The sequence below is a fragment of the Phascolarctos cinereus genome, unplaced genomic scaffold, assembly GCF_003287225.1.
Source record: "Phascolarctos cinereus isolate Bilbo 61053 unplaced genomic scaffold, phaCin_HiC Scaffold_2;HRSCAF=192, whole genome shotgun sequence".
NCBI lineage: Eukaryota > Metazoa > Chordata > Mammalia > Diprotodontia > Phascolarctidae > Phascolarctos > Phascolarctos cinereus.
This window is the reverse complement of record NW_027555625.1, coordinates 95,715,712-95,738,525: the sequence shown is the minus strand read 5'-3', so window position 1 is coordinate 95,738,525 and position 22,814 is coordinate 95,715,712. Positions and strand designations below refer to the sequence as shown.

The 22,814-nt window shown below is 36.2% G+C and overlaps 1 pseudogene; it reads left to right on the top strand.

The window, feature by feature from the left end:
• Window positions 1–2,055: 2,055 nt before the first annotated feature.
• LOC110215111 (large ribosomal subunit protein uL10 pseudogene) lies at window positions 2,056–2,967 on the top strand (annotated as a pseudogene).
• Window positions 2,968–22,814: the final 19,847 nt, after the last annotated feature.

Sequence of the window (22,814 nt, the reverse complement as noted above, 5' to 3'; positions counted from 1 at the left end):
GTAACTATAAAGGGGTGACCAATTAAGAGGCTATTTCAACAGTCCAGGTGAAAGGTAATGAGGTCATGAACTAGGGTAGTGGCCATGAAATTGGAAAGGAGATAGATAGTGTGTGAGAGACATTGTGGAGATGAAACCAAAAAGACTTTCCAACTGATTGGAAATGAGGGCAAGATAGAGGAAAAAATTGCAGATCATGTTGAGGTTGTAGGTTTTTTTGAAGCTCTCTGGAATAGTGGAAATGGGAAGACTTAAACGATAAAATGAGCTAGGAAAGCTGGTCAAAAGGGTGAAATAATGTAGAAAATAGAAGAGTTCAAGAGAAAATTGAGACTGAGAATATTTTATCAGAAACTAATACTCATGGCTGTGGAATTGTTTTCACTTTGGTGGGAGAAGTAAAAGAGTAAATGTATAAGTAACAGGATTATGAATCTTTTTTATTTGATCCATAGCATTGCAAAAGTGTGGCTCTTCCCTCATTCTTCTGGATGTTCAAGAAAGAAGGCCCTAGTAATTTGAAGGACACTCTGGAGCAACCCAAGAAGAATCAAAATGGAATGAAAGAAAAAGAGAGAGGGAAGGTACTCTCCACACTCCACACTCTCTCTAGATTCAAGAGGAAGTACTGACCAGGCAAAAGTTGCATTTCCCTCTTTTGAAACAGAGAGGACACAGACAATACAAGCTGAAAATGGATTTGTTTTGAAGTTACAAGGTGATGAGGAGGGCATAACAAGATGATATTTTGACATAAACTTCTCCAGCCTAATATCTTAAAAAGATAAAGGAATTAAATGTCAAATATAAGATAACTACAACTGAAAACAAAAGATAAGAAAACAAGCACTATATAAATTAAAAGCCTAATGAAATAATATCAGACAATCAAAATATGTAGAGTTCCTACTCAGTATCCATACATCTTTTCCATCCCATGTCCTGGGCAGTTTAACAGGCTAATACTTCAGGGTGTTACTGTGGGAGGTGCTTGCTTTATAATTCCTCAGAAAGGACTGTCTGAATTCTTTCCTCTATTCCACAAGACACATGGCATTGATTCTTCTAATGAAGTAAAGAAAGGTGACTAAAAAGAAAGAAGGGGAAATGGCAGCATAGAGCTGGCTAGAGGGAAGCCTTTGTGGCTTTCATACCTGAGAGAAAGAGATTAGAACTACAACTATTTGGGGTTTTCTCCTCTAGGAGATTTTCTGGGCAGTGAAGCAGTCAGGTTCCTACCATGTTCCTACCATAGTTCCTACCATGAGAGGACAGAGGATGCCTGGCTTCAGGGATATTTGCATCACTGGTAAATTAAAAAGGGGTGGGGTAAGAGGGAAGAGGAAATCTGGAAACAGGCAAGGAGGGATTGAAGAAAAAGATGAAAGACAAAAAGTCCAAGGGAGAAAAGCTGGCTATAAATCAAATTTCTAAGCATATAACCCAACATTGAGATTCATAAAGACTGAAGAGAAAATGAGAATAAAATTAAATATAGGTCATAATACATTGAACAAGTTATATACTATTACGTAAAAATTCATTTTTAAATCCCTATTGAAAATGATAATTTTTTAACTTCTTAAAGATGTGGAGACAACAGCAAAAAAAAACTCCAAGTAGTATAAAAGAGAGACAAAACTTTTAAAAAGAAGATATTAGGATGGAAATGAAGACATAAATTAAATCTCTCAATGTAGAATTAAAGAAAAAGCAATAAAGTAGATAAACTTTAAAAAAATGATGGAAAAATCTCTTTAGACAAGTCCATTTATGTTTTTTAAATAGCATGGCAGATCCAGAACTCAACTAAAAATGCAGAAGTGGAAGAAAATTTGAGAAAAAAAGCAAAGGACAATAAATTTTAATATTATTTTTTCAAATAATAAAAATCTACTTTCTGGTTTCTCTCCTTTCCAGTTCATCTCCTCCAATCCATTGGGGGAAACAGAGAAACAAAATCCTTTTAAAAAAATATGCATAACTCTCCCCAGTGTCCTTGTGCAAATGATACCATCTTTAAACCCCACTGGCAATCCCTGAAGCACTATTGAGATGCCCAGGGAAGACAGGGCTACCTGGAAATCCAATTACTTCCTCAAGATCATCCAACTTTTGGATGATTATCCAAAGTGCTTCACTGTGGGAGAAGTCAATGTGGGCTCCAAGCCAATGCAGCAGATCTGGATGTCCCTCTGTGGGAAGGCCACAGTATTGATGGGAAAAAACTCCATGATGCACAAAGCCACTTGTGAACATCTGGAGAATAACCCTGCCCTGGAGAAACTGCTGCCTCTTGTTCATGGGAATGTGGGCTTTGTGTTCACCAAGGAAGATCTGACGGAGATTAGGAACATGCTTCTGGCCAATAAGGTGCCAGCTGTTGCCCGTGCTAGTGCCATTGCCCCATGTGATGTCACTGTGCCAGCCCAGAACACTGGTCTGGGTCCCGTGACGACTTTCTTCTTCCAGGCTCTGGGTATCACCACCAAGATTTCCAGGATCACCATTGAAATATTGAGTGATGTGCAACTGATTAAGACTGAAGATGAAGTGGGCACCAGTGAGACCACCTTGTTGAATATGCTGAACATCTCCCCCTTCTCCTTTGTGCTTATCATTCAGCAAGTATTTGACAATGGCAGCATCTACAATCCTGAAGTGCTGGACATTACGGAGACTTTGCATCTTTGTTTCTTAGAGGGTGTCAGGAACATTGCCAGCATCTGTCTGCAGAATGACTACCCAACGGTTGCATCAGTATGCCACTCGATCATCAGTGGGTACAAGTGGGTCTTGGCTGTAGCTGTGAAGACTGAGTACACCTTCCCACTTGCTGAAAAGGTGAAGGTCTTCCTGGCCAACCCTTCAGCATTTGCAGTGGCCGCCCCTGCGACCAAGCTGCTGTTCCATCTGCTGCCACCCCTCCTGCCAAGATGTAGACCAAGAAGAATTGGAGGAGTCTGATGAAGATATGAGATTTGGCCTATTTGATTAGCCCACAGGAAACAAGTATTTCAGCCAGTTTATTTGTGAAACAAAGTAAAAGTGCTCATTTATCTCTGAAAAAAAATGCATAGTTAAAACAAATTCCCACATTGGCTCTGTCTAGAAAATATATGTTTTATTTTGCATACTGAGTCTATCACCTCTCTGTCAGGATGTTAGTTATAAGCTTCCTCATGCATCCGCTGGAATCATGTTTGGTCAAAGCATTCATTAAAGTTCTCATATCTTTCATAGTTATTCATCTTTACAATGCTGTTATGGCATAAATTCGTTCTGCTTCAATCTACATCAGTTAATACAAGTTTTATAAGTTTCTCTGAAACTATCATCTTTGTCATTTTTTTACAACACTATTTCACTCCATTACTTTTATATGCCATAATTTGGTAAATGATCCCTTGATTTCTAATTCTTTGCCACTGCAAAAAAAAAAACCTACTATAAATATTGTTACATATTTGTATTCTTTTCCTCTTTAATCTATTTGCATTATAGGCTTAGTAGCAATATAGCTAGGTGAAAGACTATGCATAGTATATTGACTTCAGGGGCATAGTTCCAAATTGCTTTCCAGAAGCAGGACTAGTTTGTTGTTGCTGCTGTTTAGTCATTTCAGTTGTGTCTGACTCTTCCTGGCCCCTTTTGGGGTTTTCTTGGCAGAGATGTTGGAGTGGTTTGCCATTTCCCTCTCCAGCTCAATTTTTTGGATGAGGGGACTGAGGCAAATAAGGTTGAGTGACTTGCCCAGAGTCACACACCTGGTGGGTGTCTGAGGCTGGATTTGGACTGATGAGGATGAACCTTCCCAACTCCAGGCCTGGTACTTTATCCAAGGCACCACCAGAACTAGCCTACCTTGTCACAATAGGATCATATAATTGACAATTTTTTTCTAATGTTGTATTCAATTAATTTCAAAGCAAAGAACAAAGCCTTTTTGAGAAAAAGGTCCTTGGTTCATACTTGGTCATGATGATTATTTATTATCATATTTAGCTAAGAGAATGTTGATACAATATTATGGAAATAAAATGTTTTTGTTGTCAAAAACAAACAGAAAAAAAAAATCTCTTCTTTCCAGAATAGCTATTCCAATTTATACCTCCATCAACAATGTCTGGTTTCCCACAATTGCTCTCAACACTTGTCATTTTCATTTCGTCAACTTTGCCAATCTACTGATCTGGGTAGGAGATTGAATTTCAGAGTTGATTCAATTTGCATTTCTATAATTATTAGTTATTTGGAGCATTTTAATACAGAAATTAATAGTTTGGGTTGCCTCCTCAGAAAACTAAATATTCAGATTCTTCCACCACTTATCAGTTGGGGAATGGTGCATATTCTAATGAATTTGAGTCAGTTCCCATATATCTTAAAAATGAGATATTTATCAGAGAAATTTGCTCCAAAGTAATTTTCCCCAGTTACTTGCTTCATTTTGTTTGTGCAAAATTGTTTTTTTTTTCTTAAATATAATCAAAAGTTTTATCTTATGCTATTCTCTCAATCATTTGTTTGGTCACAAACTCTTCTAATGTCCATATATATGAATGGTAATTTATTTATTACTCTTCTAAATAACAAAATAGTTTTGGGGGAAAAAAAAACACAAATTCTATGTAAATCAAAGTGACTGATCTTGAAAGCAGTATGCACAAAGATAACTTGTGGATCACATTTCTCCTAGAATTAAATAGTAAATAAAAAATGGAATGTCATACTACAAAATGTAATAGTATGAAATTGCCCATTTGAAAACACATAAGAAAGTTCTCATTGATTAAATCTAGAGATCTCCACCAAAAAAAATACTTAAAATTCCAAGACATGTAGAAGTTAAGTTTCAGAATTTTAGTACCAATCAATTGTTTTCAAGTACCCAGAAGAAAGGACTTCATCTACAAAGGAATATCAATTCAAATACATTGGGATTACTCCACAGACATTAAACAAAATCATGTAAAAGAGTGGAATAGGATATTCGTAAAGCAAAGGATCTTAACTCACAACCCATCATATTATGCCCTGAAAATGATGAATTAATGACAATGACAAAAGTATTACAAAAATGAGAAAGAGAATAAAAATTAGTTTAAAAGAAACAAACAGAGGACAGCTAGGTGGCACAGTGGATGGTGCTCTGGCCTTAGAGTCAGGAGGACCTGAGTTCAAATCTGGTCTCAGACACTTGACACTTACTAGTTGTGTGACCCTGGGCAAATCACTTAACCCCATTGCCTAGCAAAAGAACAAAAACAAAAAAAAAAAAGAAGAAAATGGAGGAAATGTAAACCTAAGCAGTATGTTATTAAATGTGAATGGATTAAATAAATCAATAAAAAGAGATTGACAGACTGGTTGGGCAAAAAACAATTTTTCTGAATAAAGATACCTAACAATAAAAATCCATAGTGAAAATGAAAAATGAAAATGGAAGTGAAGAAAAAAACTTATTGGCATCAGATAAATAAAAAAATAAATAAATAAACAGGAGTTTCAAATATAAGAAAAAACAGCAGTCAAATTTCACAATATAAACATGAAAAATACATTGGGCTCTACTATAGATGATGAAATAATATTATTACTAACTATAAACATGAAATAGCATAGCACGTAAAGGAAAAGTTACCTGTTTACAAAAAAAGACATAGTAATATAATAAGTGTTAGGGATTTTAATCTTCTTCTTTTAGAGCTGAAAAAAAATCTAGCAGAAAAATATTGAGGAAATTATAGAAGAAATTGAGAAAATTGAGCTCAAAGACTTATGACATCTCCTGAATGGGAATATGAAATAAATAATTCTCAGTATCACACAGTTCCTTTCTGAAAACCTATCATGTTAAGACAGAGAGAAATCATCAATAAATGTAAAGGACAGGCATACTAAACAGCTTCATTGTAGAGCATAACAGAATAAAATAATAATTAATCTAGAATCTAGAAAACAAAATCACCTGATGCTGACCCAAATGGAAACTTAATGGTTTTATGAATGATTCATAAGAATTTGAAGAACAAATCATAGAAATAAATAATGATTATATTAAAAAAATTATAAGGATGATACCACATACCAAAATCTTTGAAACACACCTAAATTAGACCTTAGGCCAAAAAACAATGTATCTCACAAAACATACTTTATCAAAATAGAAAAACATGGGTTTAATGAATGGAGAATTTGATTAAAAAAATAAAATGAGTCAATAGATAATAAACCCAAAATTAGGACAAAAAAAATCTTAAAAATTAGAGGAGAAAGACCTAAAATAAAAAGACTGTTAAATGATAAGCCTAAAATTTAGTTCTTTAAAAGAACTAGCAAAATGGGTTGTATTTATAAACTTTTTATCATATTAAAAAATAGCCCATATCACTGTTGAACTTTAGCAAAGGCTTTATCTGTATCTGTGAACACAGGCATGGTTTGGAGGGTATTTGTTCTTAATGTGATTGATTATATTTGTTTTCTAATATTGAATTATGCCTACATATCTTGAGTAAATCCATTTTTTTAAATTTTCTGCAGTAGACAATTTTTGCTAGGATTTTATTCAGAATATTTTCTTCTGTGATCTTTAGTAAAATTGGACCATAGTTGCCTTTCTTTGTTTTATCATTCCCTGGATTAGGCATTAGTACTATATTTGCCTCATAAAAGGAATTTGATAGAGTATGTTCTCTCTCAATTTTTGAGGATAATGTATATATCCTTCTAAGATTTCATGGAAGTCAACTGTAAATCTTTGTCAACCATTGTCCCATCACCACTACTTTCCCATCTTTGGTAGTTAGTGGTTTATTCAATTACGTTTTCTATGATTTGGTGGTTTAAGATGTCTACTTCATATTCTCCTGATTTATGTATTTTAGATTTTTGAAAGCAGTCCCTCATTTCTTTGAAATTCTTAGCTTTCCTAGCATAAAACTGAGTGAAATATGTTCTTATTTTTATTCCTTCTTTGTTGTGATCTCACATTGTTCATTTTTTATTAAGTAATTTGATTTTATTCCTCTTCTTTAATCAAGTTAGCTAAAAGTTCATTGATTCTCTTGGTTTTTCTAAAAACAGACAAGAGAAAAAAATTAAATGCATAAACAATAGCAGGTAGATGAAACTATCCCTGTTTGCAGATGATATGATGCTGAACTGAGAATGAAGAGAATCAGCAAACACACACACACACACACACACACACACACACACACACACACCCCTACCCCTAAATGATGCAATTAATAACTTCAAAGGACAGACAACATGGAGTAGTAGATAGCTTGTTTTGGAAATACCTGGATTCAATTTTTTTTCCACTGGGTATGTATGGGGAACTCATTTAACCTCTAAGCAACCCCAGGGAATTCTTAAAGGCTTTAAGATGAAGAAGAAATATCTTTCTGCTCTGGTAGAAGAATTTCCTCACCAGGACATCTTTACAGAGATGAAATTGCAGATTTGGCCCAACAAGAATGAAAAGCAGTAGAATACAAAATAAGTCAGTAAAAATCAGCATCACTTTTTATTAGTCGATTAACAAGCATTTATTAAATGTCAATGACTCAGCTAAGCACTGGAAATATAAGCAAAGGGATAAACAAATCCTATTTCTAGGAGGAAATGCACAAAATGAATAAATGTCCTATCTTGGAGTCTAATACCAAAGGGTTATTTTATAGAATTAGTACAAATTATAATAAAATTCATTTGAAGGAATAAAAGGACAAACAAGGGAATAATAGCCAAATTGTGCACACAAGAACCAGTAGTGTTTGATAAACTCCAGGTGCTGAAGTAAAGACTCACTATTCAAGGAGAAAAAATACTGAGAAAATTGGAATGAAGCCTACTGAAAAAAAAAAACGCTTTAGACTAACATCTCATGCTACATAACATCATGAGTTACAAATGGATCCATGACAAAGATATTGTCTTGATTAGGTCATATTATAAACAAATTACAAGAAAAAGGAAGGAAATATCTTTCACAAATAAGAAAGAAGAGTTCTTGACCAAACAAGGGATAAAGATTATCGCAGAAATAAAATGCAATATTCTAATGACATAAAATTGAAAAGTCTTCTTTGCACAAATAAAACAAATTCAGTTAGAATAAGAAGGGGAAACATGTAAGCAGCAAATTTTTCTGATAAATCTCTACAATCCAAAGCTACATAGTGAATTGGCAAATACATAGAAGAGCAAGATGCATTTCTGAATATATAAATGTCAAAGGACAGGAACAACTTTCAAAAGAAAATCTTCAAGCTATCGACAACCATATAAAATTCTCCAAATTAATAATGAAAAGAGAAATATAAATTATTACAACTCTGAGGTTCAACCTCATTCCCATCAGATTGGTAATGGTTTAAAAAGTGGAAAATGGTAATGATTACAGAAGTTATGGGAGGTCATACATCCAAATGTGCTTTGAATTGGCTCAAATATTCTGTAAAATAATTTATAACTAAACACAAAAAAGGCATTAAATTTTGAATACCTTTTGAACTAGCAAGATGACTGCTAGACATAAACCCCAAAGAGAAAGAAAGAGGTTAAAGACTTATATATACAAAAATATTTGTGCCAGTACTTTTTTTAACGTAGGAAAGACCTGGGAACAAGGTAGATACCTATCAAATGAGGAAAATATATGGCATTCAGATGAGGAATGTCATTTTTGCCATAAGAAATTACTAAAAGAATAGGTTCAGAAAAACTTAGGAGAATCTGTGTGAACTGATGCAGAGTGAAATGATCAGAATCAGGACAATTTATAATATTAACAATGTTATAAAGGAAAGCAACTTTGAAAGACTTGAAGACATTTATCAATGTGATTCTCTTGGTGGAGTGGTGATGTAATAGAGGTTTAGAATAAATAATTTTGAGAACCAGCTAGTGTTTGTTTTTATTTTGCTTTATTATACATATTTATTATGAAGGAACACCTTAATTCTATTTTACTTTGGAAAGAGGGAAAGTATTGAGAGAAGTTCAGAAAACATTGGACCACATAATACATGGTTAAGAACTCCATATTGGACAAGAACTACTGTGAAAACTAGAAAGGAGTTTGGGAGGTGGAGCCAAGATGGCAAAGTACTAGTGAGAATTACAGACAAGTTCTACCCCATAAGACTTTTCCACAGATTTAGAAAATGCACAAGACTCAGTTCTGATCATGAAGTCAAAGGAAGAAAATCGCAGGGAGTCATTTTTTTCCAGCTCAGGTTGGGAAAGGGAAACTGACAAAGAGAAGTATTGACTCTGAGAATAAAGTATTGGAGCTTTAATGCACATGAAGTTTTTGTGCATTGAGTCAAGAAGAGGTCCCTGAACTGGCAAAGAGGGGCTTGGTCTTGTGCAGGGTTCAGGAATCAGTAACAACTGGCAACTCTATTGTTCACTACATAGTCCTGGGTCACACATTCAGGATGGACACAGAAGACAACATACACCTGGGGGTAAATAATCCAAGATGAGGAGTGGTTGGGGATCTTAGGCTGCATACTCTCTGTAAGGAGCAAGTCCAGCAGCTAGCAGCAGCTCTGTGTCTCTGAACCTAAGGGTGCAGCAGTCCATTCTGAAGGCTGCAGGGGCATAACCAGGTAAGTAATGTCACATTAAAGGAGGATCTGCAGTTTTGTCACTTACCAGAAGAACATACCAGCTGGCTAATATTGGCTGAGTTCAGCAGCATTCTACTGGAACTCCATCCCAGATTACATATGTAGGTTTATTGCTTAGAGCCAAACCCAAGTCAGTAACTGGCAGAGCTCACACCAAGTAGGAGTGGCTCACGCAAGGGAAATACAAACTTTCAGCAGCAGACCACATGCAGTCAGATCAAGAATATGGACAGATCACTGAGCTCCTGGGCTTTCTAGACTCCAGGACCTGGCTTGGGTTTAAGTTAACACAGCTGCAGATTCAACCTTGGGTGGATAAACAGTTGTTAGCCCTACCCCCTGTCATTTAACTAAGGTTCTGCAAGTTCAGAATGAAAACTACTTTTTTTTTCCCCCTGAAACTGAGTCTGCCATCCCTCTGGATGAGAGGGACAGCGCTACCTATAGTTTGGACTCTGGGGTTGTCTGAGATACCCACTCTGGAATTATCACAGATAATCTGAGATCCTCCTCCCCACTCTGGAAGCAGAACGACAGTCCTGCAAACTCTTTCTGTTCTGTACCTAGACTCTGGCTCCATCAACTCAACCCAACCCTATTCCACCATTCCTGTCCTGGATTGAATTTGTGATGAAGTTCTATAATGATGGCCTATTGTGGTTTCTTCTTAGATTTCCCAATCACTATTCAATCTGACACTTTTCTTTGATTTTTGTTGGAGTAGTTTTGAAGGGAGCTGGGCTCTATTGCTTTATCTTACTCCATCATCTTGGTAGTCTCTAGTTAGTCTCCTCATATCAGTGAGGAACTTCTGATATACATATCATATATAACATATAATGATCTTTTAAAATTAAAAAGAAAAACTATTTTATCACAGTGACTTTCAGGTCCCTTTTATAATTGCAGTGGAATAGTACAGGGATAGTGGGTCTAAGAATCACTGGTTTTAGACCTTCTATGAACATCAAACTAGTTGTTCACACTCTAAATGTGGGATCCTTGTCCAGTGAACAATAAGTGTATGTACTACTTGAGGAGCTTAATTTCATAATCTTGACATTTTGGTTTAAATAGAACCAGAAAGCAAAAAGATACTCCCTCTAAATGAAAGCTTGGAGAGTCTCACTGTAGTAACATAGAGGAGTTGGTTTTCTTCGACATTCTAGGGCAAGAAAATTAGATTAGATGATTAGATTTGATTAAATTTTTTGTTATTATTCAGTCATGTGTGACTCTTCATGACTCCATTTAGGGTTTTCTTGGCAAAGATAATTGAGTAGCTTTCCATTTCCTTCTCCAAATCATTTTACATATGAGGAAACTAAGGTAAACAGGGTTAAGTGACTTGCCCAGGGTCAGACAGGGTATGATTTGAACTCAGGTCTTCCTGATTCCAAGCCCATTACTCAATGCATTTTGCCACTTAGCAGCCTATGAAAACTTAAAAACTAAATTAGATTATTAGATTAATCCTTTATCAAGCCCTTATTATATGCCCGATACAGTGAGAAGCAATGAAAATTCAAATGAAATCAAAAACAAATACATAATAAAATGCCCTCAAGGAGTCTACATTCTAATGGAGTTAAACAACACATAAAAGTGAACAGGAAAATGGAAGTTTAAATGAGGAGGTAACTCAGAGGCAATGTGAAACAATAATTTGGAGATCTGAAGGCTAAGTCTGATTAGAACTGAGAATGGCTGGGGGGCAGGAGGCGGGGGGGGGGGGCGGGAATTCACCAATCAGAGCAAGAAGGCACAAGAATGTTGGAGTTGCCATTGTGAATGGGCCACTGAGGCAGAAGTAGAAAAGTCTAACCTGGGCAGAGCTTTAGAAGAAAATGAAAAATCTAGGTTAAATGAAGGAGGTTAAAGGTTTGTTGACAATACTAAAGACTCACAACTATATGTTATGAACACTTCCCTTGAGACGGGAGTCAGGGGACGCAGAACAGGTGTGCACTAACATTAATTATATTTTTAAAAATAGGGAGCTGCTGATTGATAATGAGGGAACCAATTCTAAATCTGTGCACAGACAGATCATCAGTGTGTTAGAACAAAGAATAAAATAAATATCAAATGAGAAGAATAAGAAGAAAGGAAACACAATAATAATACCTAATGTTTACATGGCATTTACTATGTGCCAGGCATTGTACTAAGATCTTTACAATTGTAGTCTTATTTGATCTTCACAACAACCTCAAAAGATATGCCATTATTATCCCCACTTCACAGCTGAGGAAACTTAAGCAAACAGAGGTTAAGTGACTTGCCCAGGATCACAGTTAATATGTGTCTGAGGAAGGATTTGAACTCAAGGTCTTCCTGATTCCAGGCCTAGTAACCTATCTACTGCACCATTTAGCTGCCCCCAATTACAGCCTGACCTATTTAAATGAGCTGTTGTTAATAAATTGTAGAAGACAAAAATAACAGACATCAACACAGACTATTTACCATTTCCTATGGAAGTTTAACTAATTTAAATTAATAAGTAACAGAAACTTTAAAATCTCATAGAAATCTCCTTAGTCACCAGTCAGTTAAATAGCACTTATTAAACATACTTGTCATGTTCTAGGCACTGTGCCAAGTGCTGGGGAGATTAAGAAAAGCAAAAAGATGCTATGAAGAAGCTCACTTTATAATGGGTTTGTACAGTAGCCAAAATTAACAAAGTTTTAGATTATAAACTTATTTGTGATCTCCCAATCAATTATTTTAGGCAACTAGGTGATGCAGTGGATAGAGTGCCAGGCCTAGAGTCAGGAAGAATTGAATTCAAATCAGGCCTTAGATCCTAACTAGTTGTATGACACTAAACAAGTAGCACTTAACCCTGTTTGTCTCAGTTCCTCATCTGTAAGATGAGCTGGAGAAGAAAATGGCAAACCATTCCAGTATACTTGCCAAGAAAACCCCAAATGAGAGAGGTCACAGAGTTGGACATGACTGAACAACAACAATCAGTTACCTACTTATTAAATGCCTTCTTTGTGTCAATCACTGTGCTAGAAATTCACTGAATGGGTGTTGCCTCACTCAAAGTGAGAACCTGGAAAGACCTTAGTTTAAAAGGGCCATGGTCTTCCATTGCATCCTGAGCTATCTCCAGTAATCCTGATGAATATCTGGCCACTGGATCCAGATGACTCTGGAAGAGAAAGTGAGGCTGGGGATCTTGCACAGCCCTCCGGTCACTCAAAACAAAGTCGGTTGCAAGTCAACTCAAAACAAAGTCAGTTGCAAGCCATGTCATCATCTCCCCGATGTCATGGTCCTCTTCAAGAATGAAGGACAAATACAACAATCTATTGATAATATGAGGATAAATATAAAATTTTCCACCTTTACCTAACTACAGTAAGAAGCAACATGTATGTATTGAAATATATACAAAAAAATCTATTCAAAATAAATATTAAAAAAAATCTACTATTTCATGAAAGCAAGAAGCAGTAGAGGAAAACAAGTGTGTAGAAAGCTCCTTCAAGAGACCCAACTAACAAAACCATCCTGAAAGCGTTGAAAGATAAAAATTAAAAGAACAAAAATAAATTTAAAGGGAAAACATCTTTAAAAATTATTATAACAAACTCTTTTCTCCACTAAGGACAGTGGAGACCCATTTGAACTCTATCATCACAGTCACCAATGTGCTATATAAGGAAGTAGAAATGACACTAGAGAAAACTAAGATAGGAAAAACAGCAAGACTGGACCAAGTCTATGCAGCGGCAGTTTATGCTGGAGAAAACATTTTTAAAAAATTGAAGGATTAGTTTTCTTCGTATTTTTTATGTCTCCTTTACCAAGCTGTTGACTCTTTCTTCATGATTTTCTTGCATCATTCTCATTTTTCTTCCCAATTTTTCCTCTACCACTCTTACTTGATTTTTGAAATCTTTTTTGATTTCTTCCCAGGTCTGAGACCAATTCATATTTTTCTTGGAAGCTTTGGATGTAGGAGCTTTGACTTTGTTGTCTTCTTCTGAGTGTGTGCTTTAATCTTCTTTGTCACCACGATAACTTTTTGTAGTCAATTTTTTCCATTATTTGCTCATTTTCCCCAGCCTATTACTTGACTTTTAACTTTGTCAAAGCAGGGCTCTGCTTCCAGGGTGGAAGGCACACTGTCCCGAGCTTCAGAGGTTTTGTGCATCTGTTTTCAGAGATATTTCTAGAGGCCTGTAAGTTCTCAGTTCTTCTAAGGTGGTATGATGTAAAGAGAGGCATTTACTACTCTCCTGGCTTGTGTTCTGATCTGTGAGTGACCACAAGCACTCTTTTCTGTTCTGAAACAGTGAGGAGGGTTCCTTCTCCACGGTGGCTGCATGCTTTCCTGTGCTAGTGCTCCTCTTTGCCCTGGGAGTGCCACCAAGGGCTATGACTGGGATCCCTTGTTTGGGCAAAGCAATAGAGTCCTGTCTCAGTGCCAGCAAAAAGACCCCTGTCATCTCCTTCTGACCAGTTATTCTATGCCCCCCACCCCTCACCACTGGTGGGCTGAGAGCTTGGAAAGCTGCCACTGCTGATTTAGTCACTCCCAAGGCCTGTTTCCGGTTTGCTGGGGTTGGGACTGTGCTGGCATGGCCTGCACTGGATTGTACTTCTCTCTCCACCTGGTGTAACAGACCTTTCCTGCACACCTTCTAAGCTGTCTTTGGCTTCTGTGGGCTGAGAGTTCTGGAAACCACCACTGTTGCCAGTGATTCAGTTGCCCTGAGGCCTGTTCTGGGTTTTCTGGGGCCGGGTTAGCACTGGTGTGGCCTGCACTGGATTGTGCTCCTCTCTCTTCCTGGTGCATCAGACCTTTCCTTGCCACCCTTCTAAGTTGTCTTTGGCTGGAAATTTGTTTCACTGTCTTTTTGTGGACTCTGCTGCTCTAGAATTTGTTTAGAGCCATTTTTAAAGGCATTTGGAGAGGTTTGGGGGAAAGCTCAGGTGAGTCTCTGCCTTTACTCTGCTATCTTGGCTACATTGAAGGATTAATTATCAAGATATCTGAAAGTGGGAAAGTTACCCAAAACTTGGGAAAAACTCAGACCCCCTTGTAACCCTAAAAAGCTGATGAAGAAAATGGAAGAAACTACCAAGCACTAGCCAAGTAGTATGGTTACTTCAAATCTCCACAAAATTTTATGAGAAAAAAATCTACTCAGAAACTGAAGATTTCCTTTTGGGAGCTGTTAGAAGAGAACAGACAAATTTTTACATGTGCTATTCTAAAGTACCACATACCTGCCCTCTGTGGGCAACATGTTGTTTCTCATTATCGTTGTTGCAGTTCAATCATTCAGTCATGTCCAACTCTATATCCCTGTGGACCAGCTGTCCATGAAGTTTTCTTGGCAAACAACAGCAATGAAAGAGACTCGTTGTACAGGATGGACTCATGTATGTGAATTGTGATTTGCATCCCTGGAGGGAAAACCTACATTGACAAGATCATAGATACACTAATCAGTCAATACGCATTTTTAAGTACTGAACTTAACAAAGTGCCTGCACATAGGGTAATTGGGTTAAAAGAAATCAACCTCATCAGTATGGAGAGAAGTGTAATTAAAGAACAATCCTCTGAAAAATATCTGGGAGTATTATTAGACTGCAACCTTTCTATGAGCCATCAGTGTTATATGGCGGCCAATGAAGCTAGAACAGCCTTGGACTTGGCAGTTAGATGGCACAGCGCTGGCCCTGGAGTAAAGACAACCTGAGTTCAAATCTGACTTGAGATAGTTACTAGCTGTATGACCTGGGCAAGTCAACCTTCTTTACCTCAGTTTTCATCTGTAAAATTAACTGGAGAAGGAAATGGCAAACCGCTCCAGTATCTTTGCCAAGAAAATCCCAAATGGGTTTGCAAAGAGTGAGACGTGACTGAAAAATGACTCAACAACAACAAAAGCCTTGCAGTGCCTTAAGAGAGGCATTGAATCCTAGACCACAGGAATGCGTGTCTCATTGTGCACTGACTTCCCTGCTTGGACCACATTTGGAATAGTGGGTTTGACTCTTGCATTCATTTTGGCAAGAATATTGACGAGCTGGTAAACAAAAAAATCAGTGCAATTTAAATGGATAAGTCTTTCATCCCATGAGGATCTAGTGAAGGAACTCAGGATAGTTAGCATGAAGAAGAAAAGGCTTTGAGAGGAAATACAGTGTCCTGGAAAGAAGTTTAAATTCGCTGTCAAAGGATGCGAGTTCAATTCCACTCTATGTCTTACTACTAAGGTAACCTTCGGCAAGTCACTTAAGCTGTTTTGGCCTCAGTTTCTTCATTTATAAAGTGAAGAGGTTAGATTAAATGGCATTTTAAGGTCCCTTGAAGTATCATTTTATATTCTTGTGATCCTGTGACCTCAGGGGGATCATGCATGGTATATGTCTGCATACATTTGAAAGGCTTTTTTGTGAAGATTTTAATATTATGTTACCATTGGGACCAGAAAGTAGAACTAGGAGAACAAGAGGAAGTAGTCAAGATGTTTCAGTTCAATACAAGACCTTGGCTAGGATCTACAGTACTGCAATGCATTTTCATCAGATTTACCCGAGCAAGTAAAATATATTGGGGATATTACAAAAAGCAAAAACATGCTATGAAGAAGCTCATATTGTAATGGGTTTGTTTGCATTCTTCTAATGTTTGCATTCATACCATGCATTTTCATCATATTCATCTGAGCTATTAAAAATACTCTGTGTATTATAAAGGAGATGATTTTGAGCATGAAGGAGAGTTCACTCTCTTGCAACTTTTAGCACTTCAATGGATTCACGATCTCAAAAGCATGGACAATTCCTCTACTAGTACAGAATACAATTTAAGGAGGCCTCATCCTCTGAGATTCTTGTCCACTTTCATTAAAAATATGCAAAACATAAAAGGTTGGCTTAAAAATGATAGCATATCATATTTAAATTTGATAGCATATTTAAAATGGAAAGGCATCTCAGAGGTGATCTTGTCCAATAACCTCATTTTACAGTTGAAGAAACAGGTTTGGAGAGTTTAAATGACTTGCCCAAGGTCAGGGAGGGAATAAATAGGAGATCCACAATTTGAACCCAGATTTTCTTGATCCAAAGCCAGCATTTTCTCCAATAAGCTGTTTTCATTTTGTTTATCATAGCGCATCTAAACTGTGATTTATACAATGTATATTTATAGAATGTATATTTATGTCTTTGGTCATTATCTTGTATCTGAGTTTTGTTTTTTAAAGCTAACCTACATTTTAACATTCCTTGGAGAAAGCAGCATGCATAGTTAGTGATCAAAATCTATCCAAAGGTTATAAGGTATATTTAAAAAAAAATCAAAATAGTCATTGCTTAGGTGGGTATACTGCTAAATCTGGAAAATGGATTAAGGCAGAAAAGTCGTTGCACAGCAGGATGTTTCCTAAAATGATCATGAGAATTTGCCCCTAAAGGAATGAAATGAAACCATTTTATATTCTCTATTTGCAAATTTCGTTATAATTAATGATGCTATTACTACTAAAATCTCCTTGAACTCAAACATTTTCTATTCAATTCAGCCTGTAGTCTTCCTCGAAAGAAAAAAATTCAACAAATTACATAGCTACTATCAACACTATACAGCTGAAAAGCCCAGACAAGTGGCATTGTCAGCATATTTCAATTAAGGTTCCAGAGGGATATCCCATCACACTTCTGGAAACAAAAGTAAATGAGTAGAGAGGATTCTGGGAAGATAGAGGAGTAGGTCAGAAAATTCCAAGCTCTTCAGATTTCCCCCACAAACAAGACAAAATAGTGCCTCAGGGAGAACATAGAGCAATAAAAACAAACAAGGGTTGGGGCAGAACAGTAGCCCTCCTGGGACAATGGAGAAGAATGGAAGAAAAATCCCAGGAAGTGTAAACACCTCCCCAGCAACCGGTGAGCCCTAGGAATTGCTGGGTTGGGAAGTAGCCTCTTGTTACAATAATACAAGAAATAATTAAAGAAAATTGTTCTGAAGTATTAGAACAAGAACGGAAAGTAGAAATAGAAAAAAATCCACTGATCACCACTTGAAATGTATGCTACAAGGAACACCTACAGGAATATCATAGCTAAATCCTGAAACCCCCAGCTCAAGGAGGAAATATTACAAGAAACAAGAAAAAAAAAATCAAACATCTCAGAGTCACAATTAGAATCACACAAGACCTAGCAGTGGCTACACTAAAAGACCATAGACCTTGGAACACTATACATCAAAGAGCAAAAGAACTAGGGTTATAGCTAAAAATATCATACCCACCAATGTTACCATAATCCTGAAGAGAAAAAAAAAGGATATTCAATGAATTGCCAGATTTTCACAATTTCAATGCAAAAAGACTTGAACTTAATAGAAAATGTGCCATATAAGACCCAAGAGAAATAGAAGATAAACATCAAAGACTAGTTACAAGGGACTCAATAAGGACAGACTATTTACTTTTTATATGAGGAAATGTAGACTGTGTGTCTAAGACTATAATTTGTAATTGGGTAATTTGAAAGAAAGATTGGGGTAGAGCTGAGTATGATGTGATTCTAAAAAGTAATACTGTCTAGGAAAAGGTAAAAAAAAGAAAGTAAATACCTTACACAACTGGTGTGCAAGAGGAAGAATTGATACAGAGGAATTAGATGGGGGCGTATGAGGTCTGGTAGTTCTGGAACCCTACTTAATCAGGAATGGGTTAGAGAGGGAACAATACATATAAAATTCTGAAAGAAAGAAGGCAAATGGGATAAGGAAAGGAGAGAGGATAAGGGAGGGATTTTTAGAGGGAACCCTACTCACATCAGATCTGGATTAAAGAGAGAGCAATATACACTTAGAAAGGAATAAAAGTCTTCTAAATTTATAAAGAAATAAGAGGGTGAGGGAATAGGATAAGGGAGAGCATAGAAGGAGGTCTAGATTAATGGGAATGGGATAAAGTAGGGATAACATATAGATTTGGGAGGCTATAAAAATTTTCTAAACTCAGAATGAAACAAAAAGGTAAGGGGAAAGCATAGGAGGGAAAGGATAAGGGAGGGATCTTTGGAGGAGGGATAGGTTAAGTAATGGAAGGGCAAACTAGTGGGTAGAAGTAACATAGAAGAGTCAGAAAGGATAGGAAATAAGAGATATACACAAACATAAAATAAAGATCAGGAGTATAATTTATTAGAAAAAAGTAGGGATAGTAATAATGATCTCTGACAAAGTTAAAGCCAAAGTAGATTTAGTTAAAAGAGAAAAATAGGAATACTATACTATATGTCAGCCATATTAATCAATACTTTTTTAGACTATTTAAAATAACTAGATAGTATAAGATTGGAATATTTCTGTGGTCTAGGAAATGATGAGTTGGTAGACTTAGAAAAATATGGAAAGACTTGGACTTATCAAGGAAGGTGTTATCCACACTCAGAGAAACAGAGGATAGACAAGTACAGTATGGTCTTATATAGATGCGTATAAATATATATGGCTATATATAAGTGTGATTATAAATAAGCATATGTATGTGTATGTAACTGTATGTATATATATATATGTGTGTGGATAGATACATGTATGTATGTGTGCATATACACACTATATATATACATATATACACACTATATATATACATATATACACTATATATATACACACTATATATATATATATATATACACACTATATATATATGTATATATATATATATATATATATATATATATATACATATATATACATACACACACACACATACATATATGCTTACTTATAGCCTTCGGGGGTGGGAGAAAACAAAGTAAAAATTGCATAGCAGAGAACAAAAAAAAATTTACAGGGAAGCAAAGAAGAGATGGACAGCTCTGAACACAATGTGTAATACTTATTATACAGGTTTTCTTGAATTGGAAATTTATTGTTGTATATTTTGAATCCTCTCATGTTCTACTGTGCACATGGCAATACTTTTTTTCTTTTCTCATTTTGTATTTAAGTTTATAATATATTTCTTTCCTTACTATGTATTTAAATTGTAGTATTTAAGTTTAAAATAAATTAATAAAAACAAAAGGAATTTAAAAAAAGAAAGAGCTGAACAAAAGAAGGTGATTTTCAAGATAATTTATTATAATGACTAAATGTTTTAATTAATTAATTTAGCCAGTCCAACTCCCTCAGTTGATGAGGAAAAGGAAATCAAAAACAATTACATAACTTTTTCCCCATATCACAACCAAGAATTTGGAAGTGAATTTTCTTTTCTAAATTCATTTGCAAGTCACTTTTAATATCTGACCCATTTGATTCTACCATCAAGTAAAACAATTTCTTGGATTACAGTGAAAACCAATTTTTATTCTACAAGGCAGCATTTAGATAAACTACTTTGGGATCTGTTCTCTGTTGAATAGACATGGTCTGAAGGAGAATTCATAGTAGCACTGCTTCTTCTTGCATGTTATATATTAATAAAACTCCAGGCTCTTGAAATCAGGGAGCTAAAAGAGACCTTGAGAGGTTATATGATCTAGCCCCCAATCTGAAACAAGTAAGTGTCTAAGCTGTCCTGGCCAAGAATTGATTTATTCTTTTAGAAATCTTTGGAGAAGACATGAAGAAGTGAAAGGTGAGAGAAGGCCACTTCTGCTGAAAGGAAGAAACTGACAAAGCAGAGCAGATATACCAAAAAACCAGAAAAGAAAGGTCAGACAACACTGGGTGATGGGAATATAAGGTAATGAAGCTGGTAAGAGGGAGTCTAATTGGGTGACAGAGTAATTTTGTATTCTATACATTTGCTCAGGAGTGAAAGCCCAAGTAATAAGGGAATCCATTCAGGTTCAGTGCCCCTAATCTTCCACTTGCCTTTTATAACCACATTTTTTACAGCACCTTCCCTTTACCACCAAGCACTTTTTGTGCCTGGAGGCACCATTTGTAAGGCCTTTTGGTGACTCCTGGGCAGATGCAGTCACTTCTCCTGGAAGAAGAAAAGTCTAGCCCCTCCCTAACAGCAGCAGCAGCAGCAGCAGCAGCAGCAGCAGCAGCAGCAGAAGAAGAAGAAGAAGAAGAAGAAGAAGAAGAAGAAGAAGAAGAAGAAGAAGAAGAAGAAGAAACAGAAGCTGCAGTTATGGTTATCCAGCTTGTAGTCTCTTGAATATGATAGCTCAAGCAGGAGATGAAAAGAATCTTAAAAGATGTTACAATGAAGAGTAAATAACGAATAAGGTTTGAGTGAAATTATTTTTCTATTATATTATTAACCAATTATTAAATTAGGATCCAGGCTTTTCCTTCTCTGTTTCTTCATTGAGACCCAGCTTTTATGAAAGGTCAGCCTCTCCATGGATGACAGATTAACCCTAATCCTCAGTGTATATGCTCCTCAATCTTGGGTGGTATCCCACCCAACTAGGAGACTTTACTTCAGCTTAGAGTGTAAACAGGCAGGACTAGTTCTTACCCAGAGGAAATGAGCCCCTGTCCTTGTACCCCTCCATCATGGTCTAGGGTGACTCATCTCCCAAAGCTGAAAAACAACCTGACCAGTCTAGATTATTTAAAGCTTCAGGCTCTCTGGGTCTTCTGTTTTTGGTTGCCACAGAGAAACCACTAACCACCAATTTATTGATTATTAGTTAGTATCATTAATATATTTATTATGAATTACCCAGAAACTCTATCTTTTTCTTTTCATTCATCACAGTTTACAGTTTCTTCATGTGCACAAGACCAGCAGCAATTTCAAAATCTCATAGATTCATAGAAGAATGACTTGAAAGAGGCCTTATATACTATCTAGCTTGACCCCCTCCAAACAGAATCACACCTGCCCTACACACACACACAGGAGAATACACTAAATGACCTCTCACAGCATTTTCAGCCCTTATATTCTATGATTGTAAAAGAGCTCAGATTCTATCTTTTTTCTTCTTTGGTTAGTATGAAAAGTATATGTTTGATATTATTTGCTACTTTTTTTTCTTCTGTTGTGTTTTCATTCCTCTTTCTGGTGGTTCCTCCTATTAGTTCTAATTCTCACTTACAACATCACTAATGTGAAAATATATTTAATAGGAATGTATATGTATAGCCTATATCAGATTTCATGCTGTCTAGGGAAGGGAAATGGGGAGGCAGGGGGAGAAAAATTTAAAACTCAGAAGCTTATGGAAGTGATTGTTGATAATTCAAAATAAATTAATAATTTTAAAATGTGGATAGGAAAAAAAAAGAAAAAAAATACATGTTTGGAAAAACATTGGGATAAAGGGATTTGGGATCATTTTGCTTGTTTGTAAATGTTCTAAGTTTGTGTGTACCAGATATTTTGAATAACCTCTGTGATAGCAAGTTTTCATCCCTTGATCATTCTTCTAGGGGTGTTGTGTGGCTCTGAATAATGAAATGTCAGTCTCTGAAGAAATGAAGTTTCAGGTCACCTCAATAGCAATGGAGAGGAGAACAGAGAGTATGAGTAAGGTGCATCATGTTTCTAATGAAGTGGAATAAAGGACATCACCAGGGAAGTGTATGATTAGAAAAAAGAGATAGATCTGTCATGGAGCAAGAATAAGGGATGAAGACCATATGTCCCATTGGTTGCGTTGGTATCCAGGCAAAGGCAAAAGAAGTACAGAAAAATGCCACAGTATGCTGGGAGAGTTGTAGGAGAACATGGAAAAGAATTGCAACAGGATGAAAAGGCAAGGATGGGTTGAGTTCTCTACCACTGGAGACAGTCTTTACATAAGTGGTTTTGAAAATATGGTCCACAAACCCTGGGGTGGGGGTTTGACATAGAACTATGGTCAAAAGATGCTCCTAAAGCATGTCAAAATTACATTCAAGTTTGAATGGAAGGTTATTATGACAACACAATATTTCATAGGGTTGTACCAGGTTTTATAGTCCAAGGAGGAGATCCCACTGGTACCAGAACTGGCAGAGAATCTATCTTTCAAGGATGAATTTCACTCAGTGGGGTGGGGGGCTTCAGAGACCCTTTCAGAAGATCTGCAAGGTCAAAACTATTTCTGTAATACCAAAATATTTACCTGTTAAAATACTGTTGCCTTTTCTAACATGAGGCCAGATTTTTTTCACATATTTTAACCAAGACAATATGTTACAATAGGTTG